Source organism: Lissotriton vulgaris, chromosome 9, assembly GCF_964263255.1.
Source record: "Lissotriton vulgaris chromosome 9, aLisVul1.2, whole genome shotgun sequence".
Classification (NCBI taxonomy): Eukaryota; Metazoa; Chordata; class Amphibia; order Caudata; family Salamandridae; genus Lissotriton; species Lissotriton vulgaris.
In genome coordinates, this window is record NC_141697.1 from 230,788,331 (window position 1) to 230,810,424 (window position 22,094).

The 22,094-nt window shown below is 42.8% G+C and overlaps 1 pseudogene; it reads left to right on the forward strand.

Annotated features, from left to right (window-relative positions):
• The window catches only part of LOC147689871 (uncharacterized), a 36,114-nt pseudogene that overhangs the window by 8,997 nt on the left and 5,023 nt on the right, over positions 1-22,094 (forward strand).

Consider the following 22,094-nt stretch of genomic DNA (forward strand, 5'->3'; position numbering starts at 1 on the left):
CTATGACAAACATCAAACAAGCATCAAGTATGCCTTACTTTGTTGTTTCAAATGTTTTCAAGTGCTAGAAAAAATAAATATACATATGAGATCACATTTTGTAACAACAGACCAAATCAGGTTTTTTTCATTTGTGGCTTTGCTACTGCTTTAAATAGAGTAATGCACTTTGATGCAATTACTGTTCTAGACGGACTGTTCTACATCCTAATTACAGATCATTTGTCCAAATTCCACCGAGATTGCATTTGAATTTGTCTTTTGCATCTGTTGTGTGCACCGCAGAATATGATGTGATTTTGTTATTGCCCTATGACACCATGTTCCCGTATATTTCCTGCCAATTTCCAGCCTGCTGGGCTGCATCGTCCGAGGTGATTTTAAGTCATCTGCTGCAGGGCAGGCGGTTGCTGCAGTGAACAGCTACTTCACAGCAGCAGGAGGCCCCCTCTCGGTTTCACAGCGCAGTTAATGCCTTTCATCATTAGTGTCAATGGTCTGTATCATGTCAGTGGTCCATGTTCTAATAGAAGTTGAACCAACAACCTCAGCCTTCATTTGTAGTTAGAGGCAGTTTTCAGGATGTGTTAACCCTGTTAACAGGGTATTTCATTAGTATGAAAGATATATTTGGCACAATGAGCAAATGGTGGCATTCTTATGAGGAGCAATTGTCCAAGGAGCATTATTGGGTTTTCATGAAGGACACAGGAAGTAGCACAATGCCTATGGACTGTCCCTATGTGTAAACATAAATACATAAATAATGAATAACTGCACAGGTTCTATGGGCCATATTATTAAGAAAGGGCGATACACCAGAACCTGGGCTTCTATGGGAATTCACAAGGTCATATTATCAAGCCCATTATCGCCGCTTTAGCTGCAGTTTCCTGGCAATAATGTATCGCCCTTTCTTGATAATATGGCCCCCATGTTTTTCTCATGTACCTAACATCTGGCCCTGGCAAATGCTGAGTGTGTTGAATGCCACGGCTCCCTAACATTGCTTCCACTTCAGGCCTCTTATTTCATCATTCCTTCTCCTTTTCTGTCTTTCTCTCTGGCCCTGGACCTGGGGATGAAACTACCTAACAGCCTTGGAGACTTTTACCTGTGTTATTGAGATATGTGCATTCACTGGTTACTATTTGCAGGTTGTCGTTAGCTATTGTTGACCAATGTATGGAAGGCCTCGATTGTCATGCACTCATCTTGGTCCAACTGTGCAGCTGACATTGGAGTCGATGCTGGACCTCCTATCCCACCCATGCACAATGCTGATCCACGAACCGAAACCTGAGAGTCCACACTCTCCTCCTGGGTGGAAAAGAGGGTTGGGATAAATTAAAGAAAAAAGTGACTTGGAGTACTTGGTCTGCTCAGCGGCTGTGCAACACTGCGTAACAGGACTTGTCACTTCTGAGACCGTCTACATTTGCAAGCCCAGAACCTTTGGCCTTGCGAAGACTCAGTGCACTGGAAATAGCAAGAGTAAGCCGTTAACATCAGTACACTAACAAGTCTTTTCATACAATGAGCATGCATTGGCTTGAGTGACACTAACTTACAAGTTTTATCAGCAGCTCGGCATTAGAGCAGAAATACCAAAATCACAGATTGGAGTGTGGCACTCCTAGGAATAACTTTAAATACAGATTGGCGTTATTGGCATTCCCAGGGATAAACTCAAAATGTATGTTGGAGTAACTTGCACTCCCCAGGATACACTCAGAGCAAGGGTTGGAGTTACTTTCACTCCAATTGATACACTCGGAACAAACATTGGAGTTATTTGCACTCCTAGGGATACACTTCGAGCAAAGGTTGGAGTTACTTGCACTCCTAGGGATACACTTCGAGCAAAGGTTGGAGTTACTTGCACTCCTAGGGATACACTTCGAGCAAAGGTTGGAGTTATTTGCACTCCTAGGGATACACTCAGAGCAAAGGTTGGAGTTACTTGCACTCCTAGGGATACACTCAGAGCAAAAGTTGGAGTTACTTGCACTCCTAGGGATACTTTCCGAGCGAAGGTTGCAGTTACTTGTAACTGCGGATAAAATTGGAACATGGGGCGCTACAAGGTTGATGCATACATCAAAGATTCTGAATGGCTTTCTCTTGGCTCTAGGGTTCATCGGAAAAATAAAGAACTGAAGTCTTTAATCCTTTTGTGGTGACAGTTCTAGAGGGGCCAAAGGATAAACACACAAGAAGCATTGGAGTTATTCACAGAAAGGAGATGGAAGAAAAGTCTATACTCTGAAGACAGGGATACTCAGTCCTATTTACTACTGTAGGAGGTGTAGTGCACACTATCCTGATATCAAGTAGTTAGTCAAGTTCTTCAACTTGTATACATTTCGAAGAAGATATCGAAGCCTTGACTCAGGGAGTCACAGGGGTCCAGAGTAGCTGTGCAGGAGGGAGCAAGGAGGAAGACATTGAGGGAGTTGGTGTCAAGGGAACCACTGGTTCAGATGGACTTAAAGGATACTGAATACCTTCTTGGTTCTGGCAAGATTCTTCAGGTATGTGGGAAGGGAGAAGCTTGTTCTGCAGGGAGCAAGACCAAGCCTTGATTTGGGTTAGGGCAGGATTTATATACCCTCTCGAAGGCATGATGATACAGGTTGATCATGTGTGGCTTGTGGGGCACATGGCCGTCTGTAAGGTTCTTGAACCTTGGGGAAAACCTGTGTTGGTACACTCTCTTTGAGCTTACAGAATGGTGAGGTGCAACTTGTTGACTCGAATCAAATAACAAGAAATTAAGTTATAATTTTTGCTCGAACATGCATAGTGGAAAACAACACCAAGACCCCAGTAAAAGCAAGGTAAGGCTGCTAATGGCTCAAAGGATTCTGGGGGAAGCTAGAAGGGATTCAATGGTAACTACACCAAGGCACTAGTTACAGCTGATGCAGTTAATTCATTGGCTCATTTGATGTGGGGAATGCTTGCAGGCATACAAGTGCAATGGAATTATGGGTGCTAGGAAAGCATTGGTCATGAGGGTGCTGGGGAAGCATCAGTCATGAGGGTGCCAGGGGAACATTAGTTATGAGGAATGTTGGGGGCACATCAGTCATGACTTCTGGGAGAATATCAGTTATGAGGGATGCTGTGGGTGCATGAGCCATGAGGTTGTTGGGGGTACATCAGTCATGGTTTCATAGCATGCCATAAAGGCCACAGGGTTAAAGCAACATAAGCCTTTCCAGCTAGGCCCACTACACAGAGGATGCATGACGGGGTCAAGACACCATTGAACTTCAGCTTGAAAAAACAGCAACATCCAGATCTTTCGCATGCGTTCAGAGCTGTATTGATAGGTTCGGCCAGCTTTAGTAAGGCCATGCCATGCTCTGCAGTAGTTTAGAGGTTGTTTGCATGGAATATTTGTAGATGGTGTTGTTTTTGGCTGTAGCTTCCCAGTCAATGGGAATCACCGTGATCATAGTCGTTGCAATTCTTATATGCTGGTGGCAATTTGTGTTGTATTCTTGGAAGCCAGATGTATAAAGGAACTTTGTATTTCGATGCTTAAGAATAAGCTTTGTTTTACTTGGTGCTCTAAGTTGAGTTCCCTTAATATTGTACATCAGTGGTTTAAAACGTACATTCTTCTGTTTTACTTGTTTATTTTGAATATTTTGGGGGTCTTTGAGTCTTCTTTTAAGTCCTTGATGATGAGTCGCCCAAAAAAGGACCAATATTTCTACATCCGTGAAGTTACCAATACTGGGGTAGCGATCACTCCAGGGGAGGGGGGAATTTAGTACAGCAGGGATTGGATCCTGAGGGTCCTTCAAAAAAATGAGGTTTTACCAGGGAATCAGTAATTCCAGGTCACATTCACAAGTATTCCTGAATTTGGCTCTAACTCTAAAATGGAGATTTTAGTGGCTCTCAATAGTCAATACATTGGGTGAAAGTGAACAGATCTGTGGTGTTCCTGCAGCTCTCTCAGTTCTCATGGGACCAGTAATTGCTGTTAGTGGCACCATTGGAATCAAGTGGGCACTCTTAATAAGGGCTTTAGCATTTCTTCAGATTCTGTTCTGAATATTAAATCTATGTTCTCTTATTGGAATGTGAAGGATGTGTCTTTATGGTATATTTCTGGTGCTTTGCTGGTATGTGACTGCTTTATTCTATTTCATCGATGATTATCCCTAAATGGTAGATGATTGTGTTAGCAGTTTGTTATCTTTCACCGTTTGTGCTCAAGCAGTTGCTGCTCATCTTCAAGAGAGCAGTCCCAAATCTCTTACCCCATTAGGGGACTTCACAGCAGGCATTTTAGCCATGGGTGGCTGAAGGCTGCTGTTGCTGCTGCAGTTGGTGCAGTCAGTGTGAGGGCGGCCAGATTGTCAGATTACTCACAGCAACGGGGACAGCGGAATTTGGTTTCTAGGAAGTCTTGAGGCCCCGGGTCTTCCAGCCCCAGCCCTAGGACATATCTGAAGAGGCATCGCGCTTAACCATCGTGCAAGAGGAGGACTGCTGGGTGTCATTGGTGGCTAAAGGAACTACAAAATGTTTGAGAATGATTGCCTGGGTTGAGAATTAGGTGATGCCTGCTATTTGTGCAAGTATATTGATCTGAAGCGAATTTGAATTGGAACTAATTGAGCTATGGTAATATAATTTAACTAATCTCTGGTAGATCTTTTCCTGTGACCTCCAAACAACTTTTACAGGTGGTTCTTGATAGCAGTGATGTTAGTATCAGGGCATTGCACACAGTACCTTACTGTTATCGGTCTATCTCGTCTAGTTTTGATCTTGGACAGAGGCCAATGTTGTCTTAGGATGCTACTATCTTTAAACACCAGCACTTCAGCATTTGAGCACTTGGCATTTTGGTCTGCAGGCACCTCTGTAACTGTACACCTCAAGCCCTACATCCCAGACTACGTGATGTATTCAACTACTTGGTTTGTGTTTCCTTTGTAATTACACAACTTTACTCTACTAATGAGTAGTATCTCCCACACAAAGGTCAATTCAAGTCAAACTGCCTTTGCATGCTCGAACCCTGCCTATGCAATCAAATACAGGCACAAATCAGGCTAATCTGGACACACAAATGGTTACCGGACCATTTATGAATATGCTGAGCACCTCAGAATTACCAGATACAACACTATCTTCACTACTGCCTTTATTACTACCACAGCACCTATACTTGCATCTGGCTTAACTCAAGTGGTGACACAAACAAGAGCAATAGCAATGAGGCTTGCTCAGAGCAATTAGTTAAAAAAAGTATTTCCTCAAGTTGGGCCTTGAGTTGTGTGTTTGTTCCAATCGACCATGTAGACATGCGCTCAGTCTTGTGCCTGGCACATCTTGCATTCCATGTACACCTTCAGCCAGGGTCCCTGTAGTTCCAAAATGCATACTGCTCCCCATGCTTAGTGTTAGTTTAGACTTAGTCTATGGGCATACGTCTGACCTATAAATTCACCCGATGTCCATGACTGATAAGACCTCAGAGGTATTACAGAGAACGGAAGGCTTAGAGGATGAATTGGTGGATCCAGTTGTGTTTACTGGATGCTTAATCAGTGACTGTGACTAAACATAGTTGTTTTATTGAAACATGCTGTCACTGTCACCCTCTAATAACTGATTATAATCATTTGGCATAAGCCCACAGCTCCTACTGTAGCGTAGTTCCTATTTTCCCAATAGGCCCTGCGCATTGGAATAACATAAACAGTAGTATCGACGTAGAAGTGCGGATCTTCCAGGCCTCTACTGACTATGCTAAACTTAATTGAGTTTGTTTCCAACTAGCTCAGAGGTCACTGGAAACTTTCTTGACTGAATAGGAAGTGATCAGCTTCCCTGGCACAGACAAGAAGGGATTCAGTTTTCCAACAACCGTGCAACATGACAACTTTGCTCCTCAGATCAAGAGTCAATCTCTAGGGTCGTGTGAAACAATAGACAGTTATTTTACTCAGTCGGGTTGGTGCAGTTTACTTTCACAATATGTAGAGAATAGAGAGACGGGCGTTTGTCAATAAAGGGTTAACATTTATTGAACAGTCTTTCTTCTCGTACAAGAGAAATGAATTGCCACAATTGCAAGACTTGTTATTATAAAAAGTACGTACAGTAAGATAAGTATTGCGAAATAATACTGTAAAAGCATTGATATGGTTTCTTAGCCATACAATGGTTTAAAAGTAATAAAACATATATACATTCATATATACATTAGGCTAAAATACTCAACTTGTGCTTCTAACTACGCCTACCCCAGTGTACCTGACCTAAGCCTAATACTTGGGAGGGGAGTAAGTAAGTGGCGCTAAGTTAAGTTGGTTTTGCCAAGGTTTGCTTCAAGAATTCTCTCTCAAGGGTTTAGTCAACACCATACCTCTGGAATAGAATGATGGAGGTCTGGTATCTCCCTCAGGGCTCGATATCCCAGTCACCCGCAAGGGTAGACCAGAAACGCTGGAGCTGGATTTCTCTGCAGGAGAAAGACAGCGTCTCTTCTCAGCGCGTCGAGGAGGAGAAGGAGGGGGGACAGCGTCCGCAGGCAGCTTGCATCTGCTGGGCTCTTGCAGAGGGACGGCTGTTCAGCTCCTAGGTTCACCACACCATCGTTCGCTAGTTAGCAGCGATAGCAGTAGCGATAGCAGCTATGATATCTTCAGCATAACAGCAGCTTCAGGCGACGGGCAACAGGGGGTTGCTTCACCAACAGCAGCTAGCATCAGCGAACAGCAGACAGCACACAGCAGACAGCAGACAGCGTTTGCTTAAGGCAACGTTGGTAATATTTATACCTGAAAGGTGCCTTGCTTGACGTAAGTTTGCTGGACATAAGACGTCAATATAGATGTCACTAGGAAGTGATCGTCTATCAGTGCTCATTAGAGTTCTATTACTAATCAAAACACAGCAAGCGGGGATTTCCAGGTTTGCTGAGTTTTTATCTTGTTGAAGAACTCAGAGTGTTAATCTAGGAATCTCAGATAGTGACTTCTGCTCTGTCATTGCACTAATTGGTTGCAAAGGAAGTGGCAGAGAAAGCTATTCTGGAATGTGGCTCTGTTCGTGTGACGCCAGAGATGAGTTTCTGAATATCGCACTTGAACGGTTATGCCAATATAGGGAATAAATGGATTTATAGCCGAATAGGGGCATAAGGTCACAGTATCGATCAGGATCCTAGATAAGCACGCAACACCCACTCAACGAATTCATGTCCATCAAATTACTAAAACTAGAGCAATATGATGCATGTGTAACATTGCCCACCCCAAAATACATATATGCATTTGAAATAGGCGTATAATGTAATACGTGAAAATATAGGTACTGTACGTTTTTGAAGCATAGAAATCATTCAAAAATTATAGCATATGAAATCAATGAACGATTATGCAAAAAGAATTACACATGAAATGTCTCTGAAACAGAAGAAGGGCGAGATAAATCATCACATATAAATGCATTGCAATAACATGTGCTAGAGGCTGGTGTAAGTTGTTATGTCTCTAGATGTATGTAGAAATAGAAGTTTGAAGCTTCTGTTCTCTAAGAATAGTTTTTACTCTAAGCAAAAAAAATTTGTGCCAAAAAAGGGTGAATATTAAAAGGTATTCAATTCAAAAGAATTATTGCTTGAACGGGGAAATAGAGTTCCAACGCTTTTAGCAGTTTTTGTTGTTCAAAACCGAATTCAGAGTTCATGGGAACGCTGTGTGTCGGAAAGCTTCTCTAAAGTTATTGTTTCTGTTCGGGTGAGAACATCATATCAGACAGGCTCTCAAAGAATTGGTCTACAAAATCAGGTGACAGTTCGACCAAATTCGATAGTGCTGTAACTTGGCAGGTGTGAGAATGATTGCTGTCATCATAGTCGGGATCAGCGATGCTCACAGAAGGTCGTACCTGGGTGATGTTGCTTTTGTCACTCGCTCCACTGTTACCACCTAGTCGTAGCACAGGAGTCTCAACGAATGCCGTCATCAGGATTGGTAGCCGCTGGGGACAACACAATGCGTGAGCCGTTATCGGACTGAGCAAAGTATCAACGTCCATTGGTACTGCTGATGGAAGTGAAAGACAGATGTCCAACACGCACTCATCTCCGCATAGCATACATCGAAGTACCGGTAAGATACAGTTCTGCCATATAGGTCTGAATGAAAGGAACCAGGTCATGTTTAGATCTCTCAGCCTGGCCAATCCAAGGACTCTAGTTATTCTGTCCCGGTAGCGAATTGCTAGGATTGTCTCTTCCATTCCCATGGGAGCTATATCTGAGCTGTGGCTTGCATTACGAAGCAGGAGGGTCAAAAATAAAATCCCTGCTACAAGTCCCAAAAATAAGGGTATGCCGCCAAAAACAGAGTGGACAAAATTAGGAACGATTCCCAAAATTGCTTGAAACGGTGTTAGCAGTCCCGTAAAAATCGTCTTAAATATGCCTGGGATGCCTGTGGCACTAGACATGTTAAGGAGTTGGCTAAGCATTTCTACGAAATGCACGGGGCAATTTGTTGATAAAAGGTCATGAACCTCCGTAGCTGTCCTTGCAACTAGAAGATCATACGTCTCTTTTGATGACGTTATGGGCACTGTTGTCTGCAAAAGCACAGACTTCATTTTGCTTAAAGTATCAATTCGTATAGAATAGAGATTCAGACGAGGCCAAATGGGAGTCTCTGTGTCTACAGGCCCGCTCGAAAAACAATGCTTGCATACAGCATTTGACCATGGATGTTACTCTTACTAGATAACTTTTCCCTGGCACAAGGCCACAACATCTGTGATCTGTTCTAAGAATGTAACTCCCGTTAGCAAGTTGCATAAAGAAGGGCTCTATCTGAGTTGCAGGTGTGACTAGCTGGTGGCATGAAAGGTTGTTAGAATTACCTTCACAGGCTCCGTGTAAATTAATACCCTGACACAAAAGTATACCGCTTAGTGAATGTTTACAGTTTTCACCACTAAGAAATACATTTTTGTCGCTGTCACTGTAGCATGAATGTGTGTATGGTAATTTCCATTCTGATTTTACATATCCTTTACCCAATCGTTCATACTGGCCAGTAGGTATGTATTCAAGGCACTTTTTAAATCGGAAAGTTGTTATCGGAATAGTGATAATTCCGTGTATTATCTATTCAATGACAGGACTCTCTGACATTGTCAATGGTAATCTCTCAAGTTTTTCGATGCTCAGGATTGTATAGTCTGCTCCTTTCTGTGCCAAACTGATTTGTTTATCAGTAAGGTTAAAAATGGAAAATAATGACGTTGTGTTGATTAAACGCCAAGGCACATAGCCTGAACGAAGATTTTGCAGCGTCCAGCCCAATTGTACAATAGAACGTAATTGAGATTGGCCATGCTGTAACATTAGCAAGTCTCTGTCTATTATGTCAAAGGCAGAAGATACAATATTGTCCAACGAATATATTCTGGAGGACAGAGTCATTAACCCATTGTCCACTACAGAAAGTGATTTTTCCAAATTAATACGATCAATTTCTCGTATTTTTTCTGCTGTTTCAATTTGTGTGACTTTCCAAGCCTCATTGTACGCAGCATAGATGCTGGCCGCTATGAAACGTTTTTGACGCTGTTTGCGTGGTCCAAGAATGAAATCGCGCAAATCAGCACCATCTTTAAGTAAAGACAAGTGTTGCTTCATTTCAGCCAGTGTGGATGATCCTAGCCATTCGAGGCAGAGTTTCCCTACACTGTATGTTGTTACTATCCCTGGATGTTGTCTCTGGGAGTATCTAGGGTCTTGTCTGGTCATTTTTAACCCCCGTGTTTTGTTCAGGAATCTATCTTGACAGCTGTTTGTGTCAGTAGGCCAGATTAACCACTTTTTCCAATCAGGATGTGTTCTGTTAAAATGTAAAATTTTAGTTACGTCTATCTCAATATCTGTAGTTGCATTTTCAGGTATTGGCTTTGGAATAGACGGTTTGTTAAGTTCTTTGATCTTAGCTAGGCCAAGACAGGATGTTTGGTGAATTGTGTCATTTAAAAACATCATTTGTTCTGGTATCATGCAGGTTCTGAATAGTGCTTCAAGGCCTTGTACCTGCCAATCTTTTGTACCCCAAATGGTTTTTGTTTCAATGTTATTTTTCCAATAATAAAAACCAAATGTCATCATTTTTTCATAAAATGCTTCTGAATATATTAATTTAGTGTTTGTCAGCATTGTTTTCATTCCTGTTTTATCTAACAGTTTGTAATAAAACGTTTCTGCATCACTGGTGTTAAACCCTGAGAAGTACTTGAATTTCTCAAAAAATGCTTTAGAACTGCTTTTAGGTGGTGTAGCACAATGTTCCCATTGATTATACTTAAAAACATTTCTAGGCTGTGCAGATTTATGCAAATAATGATCGCCATAATGTGTGTAGCAGAATAATTGCTCATAACTAGATGAACCTTGTAAATAATCATGTTCTGTGAATCTAGCTGACATTACTAAATCAGACATCATGTCATTAATACTGTTAAAGTCCCAATCATCAGAGAATGTACTAGGTTTTACAAAGTCACTTAACCCCTTTACTGCTAAGGCATTATTCTTCTTCTCATATAATTTCCATTGAAATCAATGGAAAGTCCATGACGAGTTACCCTTGTCATTAGCGGCGAAGAGGTTAAGGAAACCTTCAGTTGATGAGGATACTTCAGGATCTCGACCGGACCATAGATCTCATAGCCAGTTTTCTCCCATACTACCCCACCAGGTATTGGAATGGCTGTGACATTTACTGTTGACAGTTCTCTTTTCTTCACGTGGGATGATCTGTGTGGTTTCAGGACTAGGTTGATGTTCTGACTTGCGGTGTCCATTCAATTGTAATAAACTTTCCTAAAACTAAAACTAAAATTAGGCATAGTAGGATTATGAATACCCCTGAAATAATCCAATGCTCAATCATCGGTGAATCCAGATATAATTCTTTGATTTGTTGAAGGAGTCCTGTTGTATTTTCTTTTGAATACTTTTTTGTTTCTGGCATCACTTCGGGGTCGCTTTGATCTTCAGAGAACTTGTCGAAGTTGATGAAATAACCAGAGGCAGTTCTGTCAATTGTTGGGATTGTTCTTTCAATCTGTCTCTCTGTAGCACTTTCTGATGCCACATTATTGTAGACTGGTGTTTCTTGACGAACTGTTTCAATCTGTGTCTCAAGAGGCACGAGTTCCATGGCATTATTGCATAGTCCTTCTCTGTGCACTGCAGGCTGATCGAATGTGATTAGTCTTTCAGTTTGAACCTCTTGGATTGTTGCAAGTTTGAATCTCTTGGATTGTTGCAAGTTTGGGTATTCTGTTGTTTCTTGGGAGTCCACTGCGCCTACTGTTGATTATAGGCCACATGGTTGTGGTTTTACCAGGTCGATAGACACGACTCTGTTCTCCTTTTTACCAGCAAGGGGCGGTAGTACAACTGATCTTGTTCCGGTGACTGCCAAGACAGGTACTGCTTTTCTGTAAGAAGGCCCAAATTCCTTCTTCACTGCGATTTTTTCTCTGACTAGATCCCCAATCTTTGGAATCCAGACAGGCCTTGCTGGGGCTGTTGCTTGTGGTGCCTCGTCAGTGGTATCTGGCTGTTGCTTTAACTTTATGTTGCTTAAGGATTTTCTTGTTTCATTCAGTTCCTGTAAAACAGCCAAACGATCTTTGATGTCAAAGTCTGTTTTCTTATCTTGTACCACTGATACCTGACTATCTAAGTCCTGAATTCTCATTCTAATTCCGAACAATAGTTCGTATGGGCTGAAACCTTTTAGAGATTTTCTTGGCAAATTGTTAAGACTGGACTGGACACTTATTAAATGTTTGACCCACCCAGAGCCTGAACCTAATACCTTCGCTGTTATAGATCGCTTTATGTCCCGTTTTTTTCTTTCAACCACACTATTCCCTTCGGGGTGCGACGGACAAGAATACCGCAACCCAATTCCCATGCTGGCCATGGCCTCCTTATAAGCTCGAGAGCTGAAAGCAGGACCCTGGTCAGAATGGAACGTGGTAATTGCGTATGTGCCGATAAAGACTCGCAGATCTTTTCTAACCGGTCTAGCGTCAGCCGAGCGCTGGAGGCCTCATTTTTTAAGTGTGTTAAGTCTTAACTGATTATTAGGACGCAGGATGGCTTGCGGACATCATTACCCTTTCTATAAATGGTAATTGTGCAACAGGCAGGACCGGTTCATTACTGCGATCCCTATCACAGTCCGGACAGTTCTTTACATATATCTGATGTTGCACGCTCATCCCCGGCCACCAGTATACTGATTGCAATTCAGTCAGGGATTCCCTCATCTTGATGTGCCTTGGACCTTCACCCATGTGTGCGTCTGCTATTAATAATATTCTCCTGTTCGTGTTTGGAATTACCCTATCCCCCACTCCAGGGATTCGAGCAAAAGGAACGGAGTTTGCATCAATTACGTATGCATAATTGAGTGGATAGTTCACGGGTAGTGCTGCACAGTCGCCTTTTACGGTTGTTTTTACTGCCAGCATGGTTTCCCCGTCTATGTATTTTTCTGTACGCTTTTTTGTGGCTACGGAAGCCGGTTTAGTTGCTTCCGCTATGGCTGTATTAGCCAATGAATTCCCTGAAACGTGAACGCCATCACGTTGAAGACTCTGTGCGTGTATCACGTGAGTCTTTTATAGTTCCTTTTGTAAAAGAGCTACCTGTTTCCAGAGCAATTTATGCTTTATTGTGGCACCTGTGTCATCTTTGTAACCGTTTTCAATCCAACTCTGCAGTTTATTATTGTAAGAGTTGATGCATAAATGAGAATCGCACAAGATAAGTGTCGGGAATTCACGTTCTGCATTTTCGAGCGCCATCTTTAAAGATCTGATTTCAGCTCTCTGAGCCGAACAGTTTCTTACTGATTCAGTTTTTGTTACTTTCGGTCTGAATTTACCGCACAGCCAACGACCTTTAACAATCGCACAGGCTGCATCGTAGGATTTGCTCTCTACGTTGAAATGCTGTACAAATCTATCTGTATAGATTATACAGGTATATTGTGGGAGAGGCAGAAGTTCGATTGGCAGAGGATATTCTTCTTCATATTCTAAATCATTCAGTTCTTCGAATTGCGGAGCAAAATAGTATCTCACATCTTCCGCTCCTAGAGAATCTACACACTGTATCCATTTCGGATCCAGTGACACAGTAGGCAGGTTTACTGGGCTGAATAGCGCCTCGAAGGCGGATTCCCCTGTGAGGATATTAACCTGTTTGCCGTGTGCTAGTTCTCGTTCATTTGCTAATGCAATTTGCACTGCTTTCACAGTTCTTTCTGTGAGACTGACTGCTTTTTCTGCTTGTGTGTACAAGTGAGATTTAATTGAAATTGGTACCTTTTCTCCCTCATTACAGGTTAGGTACGTGAATCCGCATCTTCCTGGGATGACTCGGATTACAAGACCGCGTGTATTGTCACGTGTATCTAATTTTGTTTTAGCTAACATGTCTGTTTGCAGTGATCTCAAAATTTCTGTGTGTTTTTGAGTCCAATTGATTTGTTTAAAATCAGGTTTAATTAGTTCGTAGAGAGGTTTAACCCTCTCTGCGTAATTTAGAATGTATGTTCTTCCGAAATTCAGAAAACCTAGTATGGATTGTAAATTCTTCAGCGTTTTTGGAGCTTGGAGTACAGCGCACTTCTCTAAGAAGTTGTCCGCTAGGCTTTTTCCTTCACTTGATAATTCGTATCCTAAAAATAATACTGTCAGATGGGCAATTCGAGACTTTTTAAAGTTGAATTTGTAACCCTCTGCTGCGAACCCAAGTATAATGGTGTTCACTCTTTTCAAGTGAGTATCCAAGTCGTCGTCTGTGAGATAAATATCATCTACGCGGGGCCACAATCCCTGGCTCCCCTACTACTATCACTATAAGGTATGGCAGACAGGAATTGCTTGCCCTTCAACCTGACACGCTAGCAAGCTGCAAACACTCCTTGCATGCCCTGTCGTTAAATAAATGCACCTCATGTACTTTTGTTCCAATCAGTCATGTCCCATCCACCAACACGGGTCATACCATCAAAGCAGCCTTGCTTAACTGCAGATCCTTACGTAAGCACTGCATAGAAATCTTCCACTTACTTGAGGACCAGAACCTCAACATCTTATTCCTGACGGAAACTTGGCTGGATGACTACTCAGATCCTGACATCATTCAGGCCCTTCCCCCTGGATACACCCTTTCCAGACTGGATAGGAAAGACGGTAGAGGTGGTGGCATCGCCATCGCTACGAAAGCCCCTCTAGTATGCCCCTTATCTCCCATCCAGGTTGACCATAGTGAAGCTGGCTTTTTCAAGATTAACACCGGTCCCAATCACTCTATATCGGGCATTCTGATATATCGACCACCTGGCAGGCTATTTGACTTCACTTCCACCCTTATGGAAGCCATAACCCACCTAGCACTAAGGAAATCTCGCTTATTAGTGCTAGGAGATCTCAATGCCCATTTTGAAGACCCTTTAGATACTGACGCGACTGATATTCAAGCTGAGCTACTCTCGGTACAGCTCGAATTAAAGAATAAGGAACCGTCACATCAATTAGGACACTTATTAGACCCCGTTTTTGGCAACTGGAAGGGAGTTCATACCTGAGCTCCTCAACCCATACCTTGGTCGGATCATTACATCATCCCCATAACAATTCAACTAGACAGAACCGAACACTATCGGCATCAATCTCTACGTTATAAACGCAGAAAATGGAAGAACTTCTCAATAGAATCTTTCACTAAAATTGTCCAGGATGAAGGCCCTCCTAGAGGGGATGATTGCGAGACAGCTTATAAGCACATACACAACTTCGTCACCAAGGCCCTTGACATCACTGCCCCTATTTGCACCACGACCAATGCCAGGAGAACTAAAAAAGCTGCTCCCTGGTTCAGTCAAGAACTCCAAACCATGAAGACGGCTTGTAAAAAGCTTGAAAGAGCATGGCGCCAAAAATTTTGCCCAGAAATTAAAACCCAGTACAAAATAGCGCAAAGAGAATATAACAAAGCTATACGCCTGTCTAAGGCAGCTCACTACCATACCCGCATTATGGAAGCTGAAAACTCCTCTAAGGAACTGTATCAAATATACAAAGAAATCTCCATAGTGGACGCGAATCCTCCCTCCCAAAACGATTCTGTGGAAACCTGTAACAAAATCGCCCAGTATTTTTCAGGAAAGATCACTAACATCTAAGCCTGCTTTTCCACTAATATAAAGTCGGCCACTGAATTTACTGAAAATGACAATCTCATAAACACTCCAGAGTGCCTAGGCTCATTCGACGTTCCTCCCTTTGAAGCATTGGCCAAAATGTGCAAGAACATCAAATCAGGATCTCCTCGAGACCCTGCGCCTCCTAAAATTCTAGCTGAAGCTTTCCCTGCACTAGAACCTCACTTCAGACACCTGCTTCAAGTCTCCTTCTCCACAGCTCGCTTGCCTATGGAATGGAAACAGGCTGTAGTGCTACCGATTAAAAAAAAGCCGAACATGAGTCAAGACATATTGGAAAACCTTCGCCCAATATCTTTGCTACCTTACCTTGCAAAGCTAGCTGAGAAAATTGCTAATACCCAACTCATGGGACATTTAGAAGCCCATAATGTTTTTCATAAATCTCAATCGGGGTTCAGATCTAATTTTTCCACAGAGACAGCTCTCCTGAGGGCTACTGAATCCCTAAGAGAAGGAGCGGATGAGGGTAAGACCATGGCTCTCATCATGCTGGATCTCAGTGCCGCGTTTGACACTGTAGCGCATTCCATCCTGCTACAGTGTCTAAACAGAGCGGGAGTCACCAATAAGGCACTGGGATGGCTGAAAGCCTTTCTGATCAACAGGAGCTTTCAAGTCCAAAGAGGGACGTTTCTCTCAGACAGTGTGATGCTTGAACAGGGGGTGCCTCAGGGCTCTGCCCTGAGTCCCACCCTGTTCAATTTGTACATGGCTCCCCTGGCAGAAGTGGTGCAATCGTTCGGCGTAGAGCTTGTCTCTTACGCCGACGACACGCAACTTCTAATATCACTGTCACAAGCCCCTTCTCTGGAAGCAGATAACTTTAATGCTTGCATGAGTAAGCTTGCCACTTGGATGACAGAGCACTGTCTAAAACTAAATGGCACTAAAACGGAGGTTCTTATAATCGGAGGCAATGAGGCAAAATGGACAAAAGAATGGTGGCCCAATTGCTTGGGGCCTTTGCCCACTCCCAACCGGGAAGCAAAAAATCTAGGTGTCTGGGTAGACAATAAGTTGTCTTTTGATAGCCACATCAAGAAAACAGTAGGCAAATGTTTTGGAGTAATGAAAACGCTCAATCGCACCCTTGACTCGTTGCCTATGAACTCCAGACGCACCATGACGCAGGCACTAATCACATCCCGTATTGATTACGGGAATGTGCTGCTCCTGGGCACATCTGCTAAAAACATCAAGAGACTTCAGGTTCTACAAAATTCTGCAGCACGCCTGGTGTTAAGGCTTCCCCGTAGAGCCCCCTCGAGACCCTCTCTGGCTTCCCTCCATTGGCTACCTATTAGTAAGAGGATTGTTTTCAAAGCTCTACTATGGTGCCATAGGATAATCCACCAAAGAGCGCCGGCTTATATGTCGGATCTGGCATCCCTGTATGAACCTAACAGATCCCTTAGATCTAAAGGAATGGGCCTGCTCAGAACTTCTCGCCCCAAAAAAGCCAGAATGGGAGGCAGGTCCTTCCACTCACTAGCAGCCAAGCACTAGAATCTCCTTCCTACGGACACTAGGCTAGAGACCAATGAGGCCTGTTTCAGAAAGATGCTAAAAAACCTTTTTATTTACTTCATAATGGTACTCCTCTCTCTCCTCATAACATGCTCTCTCCACAGCGCGGGGACACGCCGGGAGGCGTCACCAGGCGCTTTATAAACCCCTTTAAACTAAACTAAAGATAATGCCTCATCATCATATATTTGGAGTAACTCTGTTACCCTAGCTGAGAATAGTCCTGGGCTGTTCTTGAACCCCTGTGGGAGTCGACAGAATTTTTTCTGCGACCCAAATGCTGAGAAAGCGGTCAAATATCTGCTTTCTGGTGCAATGTTTTGACAAAAGAAACCATTAGATATGTCTAATGTTATTTTATATTTTTTCCTAACTATGTTATTCATTAGGGCTGCACTATGCGAGTTTTGTACTGCAAAAGTTTTACAACAAGCATTAAGGTGTCTGTAATCCAAAACTAGACGATATGAATTGTCTGGCTTGGAGACAGGAAACAAAGGATTGTTCATTTGAGAGGTGCATGTTTCAATCACCCCCTGGTATTCAAGTTGATCTAAGATCTCCCTGACCTGTTTTTTAGCTTCTTGCTTAATGGGATACTGCCGTTGGGCAGTTGGTTCACTTTTTAATTGGATTTTGTGGGGAGGAGAGTCCTCATCCCATCCTACATGATTTTTATATAATGCCGGTGCCTGGGCTACTGCCCATTTCCTTGCATATGTATATTTTTTGTGAATCGGAATGTGATTCGAGAAGGCTGGCATAATCATTTCTTCGCCACGAGGGCACTCCCTGACAAACTCTGGGGGCCAATCTTTTTCAGCTAACAGAATATCATAGCCTTTTGAGAGTTTATCCCAAAATAGACCCTTTATTTTCCTAGTCTCATCACCCTCTATACGCAATGTTATTTCGTATATTTTATGGGGCTCGCTAAGTCTGGTGTCGGCAGTTTCAACCTGAATGTATTCATTCGTGTCCACTGTCTCCAGATGACTCATCAAGATCTTGCGCGCTATACTGATTTCTGCTGCACTGTCCAACATTGTCAATGCCCACTCCCCGTTTTTCAACTGTGTCCTCAGTATTCTCGGCATGGTTGATTACTCTAATACTGGCTACCTTCTTTTTTGGAAATTGAGATTTTTTACTCTAAGCAGGTTCCTTGTCTTTGGACTTGGTGTGCTCTCCTGGGTCTGACCGTCCTCTTCTTTCCGATTTCTGCGAAAAAGATCGAGAGGGACGTGTATCAATACTTTGATATCCATCAGGTTTTTTCAAATTATCCCTATTTCTAAGGTTATATCTTTTCTCAGAGGGCTCCCTCTGGGGAGACTGGTGTTCTCGAGTCGGAGTTCTTTCCCTCCGTCGAGGAGACCTTCCTCTGGACTGGAAAACTTTTTCCTTGGGAGTGGATTGTTTATTTCCATCCCAGCTCTTTTTAGGAGTGTTTGAATTATTTTTAATAAATAATTTTACTAACTCTCAATATGCTTTTGTTAATTCTCCTATGTTAACTAAGAGTTCTTCCTTTGACATTTTTTCAATGTCCGGATGTGTTGTGTAGCTGGCTAGAACGGCCACGTTGCTCCTGGTCTACCTAGTGGACCGAGCCTGGTAATATGATCATTATGTTTTAGAGCGCCATTAAACCAGAGCAGGTGCTCTTGGAATTTTAGTGGGATTTCAGTCTCCTCGAAAGGAGCGTACTCTTCCGGAGGTTTCTCTATTTTGTAATAGTGAAACTCTTTTGTTCTAGCGTTTGCCGCTGGAAAGTTTATCCATGAATAGAATACCTCTGTCTGCCGATATTCGTGAGCCTCTATCACGAAAATTACTGTAACACCTTGTGGTGTCAGTCCGTTTTCTATAAGTTTTAACATTATAGATTTTCTTAAGTGGACCGGGATGATAATTGCATCCGGGTCTGTGTGTTCGGGACCCTGCTGAGTCGCATCTACTGCGCCCCCAGTGGTTCCATTTTCTCCTCGCATTGTATAAATGCAAGGTTTGCAGAGTAGGTCTCCAAGGAGACAAAGATTAGGTGCACAATATTTTGGAACACTGTATCCTTCAACGTGGAATAAACCAGAGCTTTACATAGGAATCTCTTCCTATTGAGTTCGGGCGGATTTTAACCTTTCACCCACTCCAGACGTCTATTGGAGTATTTACGGGAGAAAGGGGTCTGTGTGAAATATGCACGACTGAGTTACTCTAACGTCTTGCGTTAGTTTATCGCCTTACCAAACGTTGGGCGCCATGTAGCGTAGTTCCTATTTTCCCAATAGGCCCTGCGCATTGGAATAACATAAACAGTAGTATCGACATAGAAGTGCGGATCTTCCAGGCCTCTACTGACTATGCTAAACTTAATTGGGTTTGTTACCAACTAGCTCAGAGGTCACTGGAAACTTTCTTGACTGAATAGGAAGTGATCAGCTTCCCTGGCACAGACAAGAAGGGATTCAGTTTTCCAACAACCGTGCAACATGACAACTTTGCTCCTCAGATCAAGAGTCAATCTCTAGGGTCGTGTGAAACAATAGACAGTTATTTTACTCAGTCAGGTTGGTGCAGTTTACTTTCACAATATGTAGAGAATAGAGAGACGGGCGTTTGTCAATAAAGGGTTAACATTTATTGAACAGTCTTTCTTCTCGTACAAGAGAAATGAATTGCCACAATTGCAAGACTTGTTATTATAAAAAGTACGTACAGTCAGATAAGTATTGCGAAATAATACTGTAAAAGCATTGATATGGTTTCTTAGCCATACAATGGTTTAAAAGTAATAAAACATATATACAGTCATATATACATTAGGCTAAAATACTCAACTGGTGCTTCTAACTACGCCTACCCCAGTGTACCTGACCTAAGCCTAATACTTGGGAGGGGAGTAAGTAAGTAGCGCTAAGTTAAGTTGGTTTTGCCAAGGTTTGCTTCAAGAATTCTCTCTCAGGGGTTTAGTCAACACCATACCTCTGGAATAGAATGAAGGAGGTCTGGTATCTCCCTCAGGGCTCGATATCCCAATCACCCGCAAGGGTAGACCAGAAACGCTGGAGCTGGATTTCTCTGCAGGAGAAAGACAGCGTCTCTTCTCAGCGCGTCGAGGAGGAGAAGGAGGGGGGACAGCGTCCACGGGCAGCTTGCATCTGCTGGGTTCTTGCAGAGGGACGGCTGTTCAGCTCCTAGGTTCACCACACCATCGTTCGCTAGTTAGCAGCGATAGCAGTAGCGATAGCAGCTATGATATCTTCAGCATAACAGCAGCTTCAGGCGACGGGCAACAGGGGGTTGCTTCACCAACAGCAGCTAGCATCAGCGAACAGCAGACAGCAGACAGCAGACAGCGTTTGCTTAAGGCAACGTTGGTAATATTTATACCTGAAAGGTGCCTTGCTTGACGTAAGTTTGCTGGACATAAGACGTCAATATAGATGTCACTAGGAACTGATCGTCTATCAGTGCTCATTAGAGTTCTATTACTAATCAAAACACAGCAAGCGGGGATTTCCAGGTTTGCTGAGTTTGTATCTTGTTGAAGAACTCAGAGTGTTAATCTAGGAATCTCAGATAGTGACTTCTGCTCTGTCATTGCACTAATTGGTTGCAAAGGAAGTGGCAGAGAAAGCTATTCTGGAATGTGGCTCTGTTCGTGTGAGGCCAGAGAAGAGTTTCTGAATATCGCATTTGAACGGTTATGCCAATATAGGGAATAAATGCATTTATAGCCGAATAGGGGCATAAGGTCACAGTATCGATCAGGATCCTAGATAAGCACGCAACACTACTCTAGGATAGACTATATCCTCATTGATTGGCGATTACTGGACAATCTGAAAGCAGCATAGAAAGGTTCACTCACCTTGTAGGGCCATGCCTCTGTAATAGGAGCTTCAGCCTGGACCTCCAGAGGTGTACAGTAGCACTGAGGTCATGGAAACATAACAACTCTCTCCTCCAAGGCCTACTAGTAAATAATAATAGTAATATCACTTATAAACCAACTGGTGTGTCCCGCGCTAAGACTAACTCTTTGGAGGAGGAAAAAGGAAAAATGGACACAGAACCTGAGAGCTGGAAAAGTCAGATTTTTTATCTTTTCCGGAAGAGAATCTCCGATGGTTTGGCCCGGAGAAAAAAGGCAGTTTCTGGCTGCTAGATAGCTGACCGGCCTCGCACCCATTCTTGCTTTTTTGACTTTGGAAACTTTGACCAGATAAGTCCTGGTCGATCTAAGATGTCATATAGGATTATAGGGGGAGAGTAGATCATGAAGATAGCTTGAACCTTTGCCCTGCAAGCTCCGAAGAGTAATGCATAAGGCTTTAGAAAGGATTCTTTTGTTAATCAGCAGCCAGTGCAAGTCATCAAGAGCTTTCCCAGGGTAAGATTTCTTAGGAAGATTCAGAACTAAGCGGGCTGCCGCATTCAGAATACATTGCAGCTAAGCATGGGCGAATTTTGTGAATTCGCGATCCGCGAATTTGTGGATTTGCGAATTTGCAATCCCCAAAATTCGCGAATTTGTGCGAATTTGCAGATTTTTGTTTTTTTGCGTGTTCGCTGGGTTTTTTGCGTGTTCGCGGGGTTTTTTGCGTGTTCGCAGGGATTTTTGCGTCTTCGCGGGCCGCTTGCATAGCGAAGTTACCCATGCAATCGTTTATGGGAGAGGGAGAGAGAGAGATAGATAGATAGATAGATAGATAGATAGATAGATAGATAGATAGATAGATAGATAGATAGATAGATAGATAGATAGATAGATAGATAGATAGATAGATAGATAGATAGATAGATAGATAAAGAGAGGGAGAGAGAGAACGAGAGAAAGAAAGAGAGGCCGGATCTCTGAAGGGCCAGATTCCTGAGTTGCCCCTACAGAACATACAGCTTTTTATTTTTAGCAAAATGCATATGAAAATTGTGCTGTAAAGGTCTCTTTTAGTTTAACCCCTCCTGACAACTCAAAATGGGTGTATTTGCCATCCTCTCCCTTCTTCCTGTTTTTTATATCAGTAAGTGCTTCCTGATGAGGTTTAATTCCTTGGACAGGTGCCTCGTTGCCTACTTGTAACTATTCTCTGACCCTGCTTCAAGGGTCAGAGCAGGGTCAGAGAATAGTTGCACGTAGGCAACGAGGCGCCAGGAAGCAATTAGCAGCAGGTGTCCAACTTGAAGTTAATTTGTTTGTAACCCTTTGGTAAAAGGTTACAAAGAAATTAGGTTCAACTTTTGCAC